Below are 12192 nucleotides of genomic sequence, written 5' to 3' on the forward strand. Positions count from 1 at the left end.
TTAGTCTCTGCTGGGTGTGGTCACTTGGACCCACGCTCCCCATGAACATCAGCACTGCTCCTGTCCTCCTGCTCTCAGGAGGCAGAAAGGCCACTGGTTCTGGTTAGTGCATGTCCTAGAACCTCCCTCCCCACGCATCACTTCTGCCTGTGGGACTATCTTCTGCGACACCACTGCTGTTTGCAACCATTGTTTCCCATTACTGAGACAAACAGAATCATTTTCATGAAGCGGCAGCAGCTCCCATAATCCCCAATCAGATTATTTTTTTATGTTGCCCTTTCTGACTCTTTATACTACTACTCCCCCCCAGTGCCTCTGAGGTCAGTTTCTGCACAGCAGACATTCTTGTTTTCAGTTTTCTGTTGAACAAAAATTTCATCAGGTGACAACCCATGCTTCACTTGTGCCTGTCTGTAATTTAGCAGTATTAAATATGGATCAGAGACTGACTCAACATCCTCTCAGTAGAGATAAACACCATTCTCCAGCAGCCTGTTGGACTGAGGATAATGGGGACTAGCGGAGAATTTCTAAACCCAAACTCATGCCCACTAAACTGTGGTCCATTTTCAAATGTTACTATGTAAGCAAAAATAGATTTGACATGCACAAGCAGCTGTTTAGTTGCAGTATCTTCTAGGAAGATTACCTCAGGGAAGTAAGAATAACAATTTAGAACAAGTCCATAGTCTTTTTTCCAGCTAATGTAAACAAATCTATGCCTACGTTGCTCCAGGGGGCCCATTTTTCCTGTGCCACCATCATGGGCTCTTTTGCCTGACTTGGCCTGTATTTTTGGCATGTGCAACAAACCTCAACAATTTCCTCTCTAAAAGCAGCAAAGAATCCTGTGGCACCTTATAGACCAACAGACCTTGATGCCAACTCTGCCCACATATCTACACCAGCGACACCATCACAGGACCTAACCAGATCAGCCACACCATCACCGGTTCATTCACCTGCACGTCCACCAATGTAATATATGCCATTATATGCCAGCAATGCCCCTCTGCTATGTACATCGGCCAAACTGGACAGTCTCTACGGAAAAGGATAAATGGACACAAATCAGATATTAGGAACGGCAATATACAAAAACCTGTAGGAGAACACTTCAGCCTCCCTGGCCACACTATAGCAGACCTTAAGATGGCCATTCTGCACTGTTAGTCTAGTCACAGGATTCTTTGCTGCTTTTACAGATCCAGACTAACACGGCTACCCTTCCAATAATTTCCTCTCTGTCACTGTTCACTGAAGACCGGTATGAAACATCTCTTAGATTTTTTTTTAATCTCTTCATGTATCCTAACATTTTTCTATAACACCTTAGGAATCCCCATCCTGGTGCCTTTAAAACACCATCTAGGACTGAGAGCGCCTCCTTAAATTGATGATAGGGGCTGCAAAGATGCTGTCCCAGCTGCCGTGTACTAATAGCCATAATCACCTTCTGCAAGGTCTCATCCTGAGCAGTAGCTCGGGCAATGACCGGTCACATTTTATCTGAGATGGGACAGGGCTTTACATCAGAGTGACATGAACAAAAGTTAGGTCTAGACTTTGCTCCATTGCACTTTTGTCAAATGCTTTTGAGAGTATGTCTCCAAACACTAAAGGCTCTGGATAGCTGTGGAAAGAACACACCTGCTGGGCTAAAGATAAACGAAATGATTTGCAAATCAAATTAAATCTCACTCTGGTTTGTATCATGCTCTTCTACTATTTTTTCCCAGATCAAATATCCTCTATATCAAGCAAAAATGTATTGCATTTTCTGGTGAAATATTTTGGGTGCTGAACACAACCCAAATGCAATCTGCGGACATGGTATCTCCCGAAGAGGATGTTGAATGTGCATAAACATGTGACCTGAGAGAAATAGAGCACTTGCCAGAATCCTGCTAACTCATGTGGCATAGAAAAATATTGGCATCAGCCATCTACCCCAGAATTTATAGGTAGTGAATTAAACTTGTTCCAGAATGAGAGTTCCTTATTTCAAATTAGTGTCCATACATGGAGTTAAGAAGGAATAGTTAATCTGGAATAACTCCCTAGGTAGACAAACCCTTAATTTCTTTTTATTCCTCATATCATATAATGTTCAGTGATCACTAGTGCTTAAGGTGCTTGCAAAAGTGCTTTATTCTGTCTGATTCCAACTTGCTGTGCATAACAATAAGAGCTTTGCAGAACCCCGCCCAGACTCTGTCTGGGACGCTCAGCCCTTAAGGGTGCAGTCCCCAATACCGCATCCTCCTTCATTGTGCTAATATTATTTTTTCATTAGACTTTAATGGTTTTAATTTCTCATTAATCCTGAATGACCAGACCTCTTTGTTCATCTCTTTGACCCACAGCAATGCATCCCATGTTTACCACTCTTTCTGCATTATGCACTTCAAACCCTCATGCTTTTGGTTTAGCTCTTGAGCTGACACTGCATTGCTTGTCTCCAGCTACTCTTACCCATGAAAGTGCCTCTTACCCTGCTCATTGACTCCTGTACTTTAGATGCCCCTAACTCCACAAAACTGCAAAAGAAAGAGGGGGAGTAAAATAAGAGCAAAACATATTGAAATTTGATACAAGGACAAGGAACAAATTAGCGAATAATGTGTCAGTTCTCTGCAGACACATGCCTGGAACCTGCTGATCCTCAGCAGCTGCATGTGATGTTTCTGGCCTCAGGATCCTGGTTCTCTCTGCTGGCTGTTGGTAGGATGTTATGTACAACAGGGTGTCTCAAAATAGCTCTGTTCAATTTTTAGCGGCTATAATTCTGATGCAATTATTTACTTTCTGTGCTGTCCCTCCAAGTTAGTTCTTAAATTCTTTGAAGAGGGATCTGTTTTGACTGATCTTATTATTTGCCAGTTTCCTCACTAGTTTGGATACTCAAAAACACATTTCTCTTTTTGAATAGCAGGGACCATAAGATTAAATGAGTATCTTGAACTCTGACTGCCACAAGGAGATCACAGGGACCTGTTCTGAACATACACTTTTAGATGTCATTTAAGGTAAGCGAAACAAATCAAAAGGAAAAGTTTTTTTACTCCTTTTTTCCTCCAGCCCTTGTTGTTGAAAAGCTAACATTCATAGTAGCTTTGTAATCATCTGCTGCCAGTTCTTGAAATTTCATTTGCTGTAACATTATTTTTGTTCAAAAAGCAACAAACGAGAGATATTAAATACTCTTCTGAGTGGACTTTTCCAAGTATATGTGGACAGTGCAGGAAAATGGCACTGAAATGTATTGTACACAGGAAAATGAGCACACATAAGATACCAGAGGGTCCTGCTGAGGGGAAAATATAATACTTAATATGTTAAAAATAGTCCTCGACTCTCATATAGGCATTGCCTGTTAATTAGTTTTTCCCATGTGGTGATAAATTAGAGCAGTCTGTTCTGAAATGAGCTTTTTAAGGACACTTTCACACAGCTGTGAGATTTTCAGGTAATGCACTGTGCCAACTGGACTATAATAGCAAGTGTAACTTTCCCTCATGAGAACATGAACGGAAGTGAGAGAGACACACTGCCACATTGTTGTGGGATGTACTTAGGGTGACCAGACAGCAAACGTGAAAAATCGGGACGGGGTGGGGGGTAATAGGAGCCTTTTTAAGAAAAAGACCCAAAAATTGGGACTGTCCCTATAAAATCAGGACATCTGGTCACCCTAGATGTACTGCGCCTCTGCTATTGTGTTCTTTCTTCATGGAGAGAGATAGGAAGAAGAGGACACACATCAGGGCCCAAATGGGACTCTGGGTGATCACTACTTCTCACCACCCAGCACAGATGTAATTAGGTTAAGTGGTGTCTGTGTAAAGAAATTAAAACTACTGATTATTCCTCAAGACAGGCTTTTAATGATTTACGGCTATAAATGCAACACAGACAGAATAGGAAAAGAAAAATTAAAGACCAGCATTGAATAAGGATTAATATAAATGACAAATTATATTGCAGACAAGCATAAGTACAGGTAATGTTATGCATTAGCTACTTATTACTATAAAAGCATGTCCTTAACTTTGGCAGTTTTTACTGATAACAGGCACAAGTGCATGTAACGCTATTATTACTCATTAACTATTAACCTTACAAATTCTATTCCTGTCCTTAATAACCATGAGTACAAACAAAGATACTATAAATTGATTAACTACTTTCTACTATTTCTAAACAACTTAACACTAGTATCAAACTTTTACTACTATTTTAATACTGCAGAATTAAAATAATCTGAGATCAAATTATCCTGACACTACTGTTTTTAATACTATAGTGTCAGTACAACTTGAGATCAAATCAGCTCGAGCAACCCAGACTTTTTTACTCTATTACCTTATTCTGCATGCAACCAGACTATTTTACTTTAAAACCTTATTCTACCAAGAATGTTACCTTTTAGTCGACCGCTCTTTGCACTGGCCAGGTACAGACAGTTGGTGTGATTCAGGTTTCCTCGGTTCAGGGGGTGTGGGTCAGACCAATCAAAGAGAACAACCTCTTAGACCAAGACACACACACACACCTGAGGCTCTACACATTTAATCTCATCTGCCTGCCGTATCTTGAAGCAAGGTAAACCAATCAGGTTAGGCCAAATCTTTATTGTGATGAGCGTTGTCACTTTGGCTGTATAATTTATGCTTACTTATTTTCTTGTAGTCAATTGTTTTAGTTTTATAAGTTATGCACAAGATGAACTTATTTCCATATAGCCCATTGTCTCGACTGGTTTTTCTAATAGCCAATTGGTGCTTTAATTTTTTAGGTTACAAAGACATAACTTAACTCTAAAGGGTCTATTGTGGGTAAGGTTATTTTGATGACCTATGCCTGAAGGCGTAGCCCATCAAAACTACATAGGAATCAGTTCTTTGGCTGCAGCGTCTCTTAACCACAAGTTTCAAAAGGGGTCTTAATAGGTCATGCCCACAGATATGGCTTATTTTACCATATAGGAGTCAGCATAAAACATTGTCTGGTTGCACGTGTCTTTTGACCACAGGTTACAGCTTAATTTTGCAAAGCTTACTCTATAAAGCTTCTGGAAGTTTTAGGCCTAACACTGGTAATACTGTCATTCATTTTAAACTTGACAACACTCTTGTTCAAATTAATCACACTTCACAGTAGGCACAGTGCAATGTGAAAGCTGTTTGCCACACTGTAGTGATCATGAGCCATCTGTTACACACAGGATTGAATTCACAACAGCCACTGCTGACATTGCATCACTATACCAAAATGTAATAACTGCAGTTAAAACCACTAGCAACTGTTCTGTACACAGAACAAGTTCATAATACTCAGATGTGATCAATACTTTGAAGGGATTTCAGAACAGATCCAAAAGGTGCCTTGAAGAAACCATATTTTTTTCTATAAATTATAGGCAATTATATGGTCCTCATCACACATATGGCCACTGTATTTTCAACTTGCATATAAGTGCTAGAGTTACAAGTCTGCTCTGATTTACATTTGATCATATGATGTAGTGGACATAAAGGAATAAATCTTTGTGGATCATCCAAAGCAGATTTATTGTTGTTGCTGTTTCCACTGACACAGCACACTTAAACTAAATTACTTATATTCATTAACTCTGCTTTAGACTTAGTTCTCAGGTTGATATATGTAATTAAAGTAATGGGCCAAATTCAGGGCCAATAAATGAATAGCCCCAAACCCATACATTGACAAAAAAAGTGATGTTATTGTACATCCATGTGCTCATCGGCAATCTCCCACCCTCAAATCCCAGATTATTGCTGCCAGAAGCATAAATTGCATTGGTGGTGTGCAGAATTGGCAGTGTGTCTCCTTTGAACCATTTGCCCTGCCCTGGAATGATCCTCCATGTATCATGTCAGAAGAGGGTCTGCTTTCACCTGCCTTGTAATCTACCCTATACTTTGTGTCTGCAAGTTTCCTGACAAAAGCATGTGCACCTGAAGGTCAGAATGTATCTGGCCTTGTATGTGTGTTACGATATAAATATCTAATTAAAAAAAAAATCAGCCTAGCTGTGAGGGAAAATACAAGACAGAATAATTACACTGCACACTTCCAAAGTAGTATTAGTATGAAAACACACAATTAATTGCTATCTGAACATATGATTTAAACCTACAGGCTGGGCTTTACATTAACTATGGCCCCAATCCTCCAAACATTTAATCACAGGCTTAGCTTTACTGCTGTAAATAGTCGTATTGAAGTCAGAGAACTAATCCCAGTAGTAAAGTTTGGTTTCAGAGTAGCAGCCGTGTTAGTCTGTATCCGCAAAAAGAACAGGAGTACTTGTGGCACCTTAGAGACTAACAAACTGATTTGAGCATAAGCTTTCATGGGCTACAGCCCACTTCATCGGATGCATAGACTGGACCATACAGCAAGAAGATATTTATACATATAGAGAACATGAAAAGGTGGAAGTAGCCATACCAACTGTAAGAGGCCAATCAATTGAGATGAGCTATCATCAGCAGGACAAAAAAAACTTTTGAAGTGATAATCAAGATGACCCATAGAAGGTGTGAGGATACTTAACATGGGGAAATAGATTCAGTTAGTGTAATGGCCCAACCATTCCCAGTCTCTGTTTAAACCTAAGTTAATTGTATCTAATTTGCATACTAATTCAAGTTCAGCAGTCTTTCTTTGAAGTCTGTTTTTGAAGTTGTTTTTATTGTAAAATTGCCACCTTCAAGTCTGTCACTGAGTGGTGAGAGGTTGAAATGTTCTCCCACTGGTTTTTGAATGTTATGATTCCTGATGTCAGATTTGTGTCCATTTATTTTTTTGCATAGAGACTGTCCGGTTTGGCCAATGTATATGGCAGAGGGGCATTGCTGGCACATGATGGCATATATCACGTTGGTAGATGTGCAGGTGAACGAACAGCTGATGGCATGGCTGATGTGGTTAGGTCCTATGATGGTGTCACTTGAATAGATATGTGAACAGAGTTGGCATTGGGCTTTGTTGCAAGGATAGGTCCCCGGGTTAGTGTTTATGTTGTATGGTGTGCAGTTGCTGGTGAGTATTTACTTCAGGTTGGGGGGCTGTCTGTAAGTGAGGACTGGTCTGTCTCCCAAGATCTGTGAGAGTGGCGGGATAGGTTGTATATCTTTGATGTGCTGGAGAGGTTTTAGTTGGGGGCTGAAGCTGATGGCTAGTGGCATTTTGTTATTTTCTTTTTTGGGCCTGTCCTGTAGTAGGTGACTTCTGGGTACTCTTCTGGCTCTGTCAATCTTTTTTTTTTCACTTCAGCAGGTGGGTATTGTAGTTTTAAGAACGCTTGATAGAGATCTTGTAGGTGTTTGTCTCTGTCTGAGGGACTGGAGCAAATGTGGTTGTATCTTAGAGCTTGGCTCTAGATAATGGATTGTGTGATGTGTCCTGGATGGAAGCTGGAGGCATGCAGGTAAGTATAGCGGTCAGTAGGTTTCTAATATAGGGTGGTGTTTATGTGACCATCGCTTATTAGCACAGTAGTGTCTAGGTAATGGACTGCTTGTGTGGATTGGTCTAGGCTGAGGTTGATGGTGGGATGGAAATGGTTAAAATCATGGTGGAATTCTTCGAGGGCTTCTTTTCCATGGGTCCAGATGATGAAGATGTCATCAATGTAGTGCAAGTGGAGTAGGGGCATTGTTGTAAGTCAGCCATAAAAATGTTGGCATACTGTGGAGCATGCGGGTACCTGTAGCACTGCCGCTGACTTGAAGGTACGCATTGTCCCCAAATGTGAAATAGCTGTGGGTGAGGACAAAGTCACAATGTTCAGCCACCAGTTTTGCCATGATATAATCGAGGATACTATTGCTGATGGCTTGTAGCCCATCTTTGTGTGGAATGTTGGTGTAGAGGGCTTCTACATCCATAGTAGCCGCAGGGTCAGGGCCTAACACTCTTAGCAGAGCTGTGCTGACATCGGGTAATTATATCAAGAGATGTTCTGGCAAAATGCTTCAGCTGAAGTTGCTGTGTGTGAAACAATAAAGGCGTGTTAGTTTCATTAACATTCCAAACACAGGAAAAACAGCATGTTTTCCAAATGGTCAGGAACAAATACATTTGAGGAAAGATTGCGTTACAAGCTTACATGTGAGAAATACAATGTTCTTTTAAAAACTCTCAATTATTTGTAATAATCTGTCTAGACATAATATAAGCTAAAGCTTCCATAGTTAGGGCGGGTTGAGGGGGCTCCTAAAACCTTTAGAAAATGGGGAGGAGAGGGAAATAAAAAGCCAAACTGCCTGGCCAGAAGGCTTTAAAAAGTCTGTGCTTCATGCCCCAAATACCCCAGCACAGTGAAGAGGCCACTAGTTAATCAGAACACAGCCAGTCTTCCCACTAAGCCGAACACCATTCTTTGCTCTTTGAACCAAGCTCGGGGTACATTACATAGAGCACAACTTCTTTAAAGCTGAGGAGTACCATCCAGTCCTGTGAACACAACTAAACTTCATTGTATTGTGAGTTTCATTTAACCTTAGTTCAGCATTAGAAAACCTGTTGGGAAAAACATTTTCCACCCCTCTAATGTGTTTCCTTTAATCTCCCAGTGTTACTGAGATTAGATGGCAAAAGCAGTGAAGCTAATAATTCACAGATTCACACCTCTAGAACACAACTCTGGTTTCAATACCCCAGTCAGACTGCTTCTGTGTTATGAAAATACGATCTCACAATCACCCGCAGTCAGGCGTTACAAATACCAGTCAAAACCACTTCCAACCAGTGTTGATTTTACTTTCTGGCATTGCAGCTGGCTGCTTTGCAATACAAAACAAAGTACAGCTGAATTCCATACCTTTAAACAAAAGGGCTCAATGATCTACTCTTTAACTGCCCATCAGATTCAAAGACATCCATCCACAAACACTTGGTTATAGAGCTGGTGAATAATTAAATAGGAGCTCAAAATATTTTCCATAACCATTTGCTCAGATTTAAAATTGAATTCACTTTGTCTGTACTTGTACCCCTTTGGGGTTGCTTTCCATGAACATACAGGTGGTGGAAATTTACTCTCAAATGCTCCTAGAATTCAAATGCTAAGCTTGCACAGACGAGGTTTACACTAGGAGTGGCATTACAGGCATTGCAGGAAGTGACCTGAATGGTTAAGGTTGCCCAGCCCTTTTCCTTATAAGACTTCTTCAATTGCTTATAACTTTGCCAGACTATGACTGTTTAGACTGAAATTTTCCATGTTGGGTGTCTGTATCAGGCTGAGTTTTTCTGGAAAAGTTTGAGTGAAAATGGATCAGCTGTTTCCAAGAACAAAGTTAGGGGAAAATGTTATTTTTCCCATTTTTTTTTAAAGTCTTACAAGTGTTTGCTGAAAAGCTCTAATACCCTCGTGCTTTAGAGCAGGGTCTTGAAATTTGGTGTGTGTGTGAACCTGGTGTCAGGTATGTGCCTTTTGCTGTGCTTGTGAAAATTCACCCAAATATGGCCTTTGAAAAACCTCATTTGGTACATACTCGGTAAAGCCTTTTTAGAGTTTGGCAGCTAAATTTGCCAAAGGTTCCATCTGCACTGAGCATAGGGTGACCAGATAGCAAGTGTGAAAAATCGGGATGAGGTAATAGGGTCCTATATAAGAAAAAGCCCCTAATATCGGGCTATTCCTGATAATATAGGACATCTGGTCACACTAACTGAGTATGCTCCAACCCCCACCCCCAGCCACTGAGCATGTTCCACCCCAGAACTGAAGGGGCTGGGCAGAGCTTTCCCTGTAGCTCCTCCTCCTGTCCACCAGGCCCACAGTGGTGCCATGGAACTGGACTGGAGAGCAGAGAGACTGATTCTGCTGTGTTCTCTATGCTCCCCTAGCAGTGCCCAGGCTGGCAGGGAGGAGCAGCTGGATTCCAGTGTCTGGTGGGGGGAGGGGTGGCAAGGATGGTGCATGGGGGAGGGAACATATGGAGGGACCTGGGCAGGAACCAGGAAGGGGGGACAGAAAACAAGGACAGGAGAAGGACAGTAGGGGGATGGGGGTGGGGCAGAAGCTGGAGGAGGGTGTAGGGAGGTGAATGCAGAGGTGCATTCCACCACAGGGGGGCCTGAGGAAGAGCTGGAGTGTGGAGGGTGGATGGGCCAGGAGCCAATGAGGGATAGGAGTGCAGGGAGTGGGGGGAAGGATAGGAGTAGGAATGAAATGGGGGAAAAGTTAGATGGGGGGATAACAGCAGTGCAGGGGACAGGGACAGGAGCTGGGGACATGAGGAAGCAGAAGGGACCTGGGGAATCTGGGGGGAACAGGTGCAGAAGAGTCTGTAACCACTAAAGAACACTTCCTTCCAGAATCTGGAGGTGAATCCACTATTCTTGGCTGAGTCTCATTTGCTGTCTATCAAATTATAGCTGTGAAACCCTCGGCAAAAATGTGGGACTCCTTGTGCCTCTGGTGGCAGGGTCACAAAGAAGATGATAACCTTCTACTGCTACTGTTTACTCTGTTAACTCAGTACTAGAGGATCTAAAGATGCCAACTGTGTTGGTGACTCATGTTGGTGGGTCAGTATAGTTCCACAAGATGTAACTTTGTTTTTTAAATATCTAGAAAATTACATTAAAAGAACATTAAGGTTGCAAAGTCAAGCACTCAGAAGTTAGAAAAATTAATTTAGGCATTTCCTAATGCAATTGTGATTCAGCCCTCTTGTGCGTATGCATTATGGTGCACCCTTTATGCCCCTTTAAGAAGGAGTGGGCCCTATCAACCTGTTCCTGGCTAATAGCCTTTTATTGGGACTGGAAAGCAGACACCTGGCTTATATAAAAGGTCCGGTAACAGCTGGGAAAAGGAGACAGAAATGGGGAGCTGGTGGAAAGTTGAATGAGAGCTCCTAGAGTTTCCCCCAGGGAGCAGTAGTGGAGAGCTGCTGGGAGAAGAGAACTGGAAAAAGCTTGAGGTTAGGACAGCAGCAGAGGGGAGTTTGAGCCCTGGAAGGAAGGTCCAGGGAAGCAGTGCCATGGGCTGGCGTTCCAGACAAGGAACAGGGAGCTGGAAAGAACCCAGGGGAGGACTAAGAGTTTAAGCCAGAGTGGGTGGATCTTGGTTACTCCGCACTGTTAAACCCAGGGTGGGTGGATACTGCTTATATAATACCTCATGTTGGGTCTTTGAATTTGTCTAGGGGATACAGGGGAAACCTAGCAACCCACTACTCTGATTGAAGAGGGAGGTGATAGAAGAACTTGGCTTTCACACTAGGGTGGTGGACTATACTTCCTGACTTTGAAGCATAAATTAGCCTGCCCACAGGGCACTATTGAACTAAACAGTAAAGATGGAGTTTGAAGCACCTTAGGAGGGGAGAATGGAGCCTGGGGTGCCTATGGGGCCATCTCTACCCACAAGGGTCCTGCTGGAATACCTCCCTTGTTACACTTCAGTTACATGATCATATACTATCTTCTGTCCAGGACATCTGTTTCATTTAGTGCATAGGATGGATGGTGCTCCTTGAATGGGTAGCTAGCTATATTTGTAATCCTCATTCAACCTATTTTTACTGTAATGCTTCATATAGCCAATACTCTGCAGTTACATGTGATCATTTAAAAGACTGATGATGACTAGGTCTCCTATTTATTTAATAGGCTATTGGTCAAGACAGCAGGAAGACAGATTTCCCAAAACAAATTGCCCTTGTGCCAGGGCTGTAGCAATTAAAACCAGACAAAGATTTGACTCCATCTCAGATTGCACACAGAAACAGAGTTATCATCCAGGTATGTGACAACAGAAGGTTCAGTTTTAACTCTGCGCCCAGTTAATAGATCTTATAGTTGCCTAATTTTTCTAGGCATGATGTTTCCGGCAAGGTTTGTAGGGCCCAGAAAGGAAAATGTCTTTTAACATTCTCTAATCCTGTCTGTTACCTCTCCTTGATAAATTCACAACTTCAGGAGCTACTCATCCAATCAGGGAATGAAAAAATTCTCAGGTGACTTAAGCCTCCCATCACAACTAAATACTCAAATATTGAATACTTTCAGCAAGCTGTTATCAACTGACACTTACAAAATACTTCCAGTCAGTTCAAACAACAGATATATACAGTATTTGAGGAAAGTGCAATTTCATCTTAGACTCTTAAATTGTCAGTTTTGTTAATTAATAAAAACTTA

At 41.7% G+C, this 12192-nt stretch overlaps 1 protein-coding gene across 1 annotated transcript in view; it reads left to right on the forward strand.

Annotated features, from left to right (window-relative positions):
• The first annotated feature begins 2837 nt into the window (after positions 1 to 2837).
• The window catches only part of GRTP1 (growth hormone regulated TBC protein 1), a 138835-nt gene continuing 129480 nt past the window's right edge, over positions 2838 to 12192 (forward strand). Inside the window, exon 1 of the mRNA XM_050950361.1 lies at positions 2838 to 3032. The gene's annotated coding sequence lies outside the window, so the exon portion shown is untranslated. The remainder of the gene's footprint in view (positions 3033 to 12192) is intronic.

The sequence above is a fragment of the Gopherus flavomarginatus genome, chromosome 1, assembly GCF_025201925.1.
Source record: "Gopherus flavomarginatus isolate rGopFla2 chromosome 1, rGopFla2.mat.asm, whole genome shotgun sequence".
NCBI classification, from domain to species: Eukaryota; Metazoa; Chordata; order Testudines; family Testudinidae; genus Gopherus; species Gopherus flavomarginatus.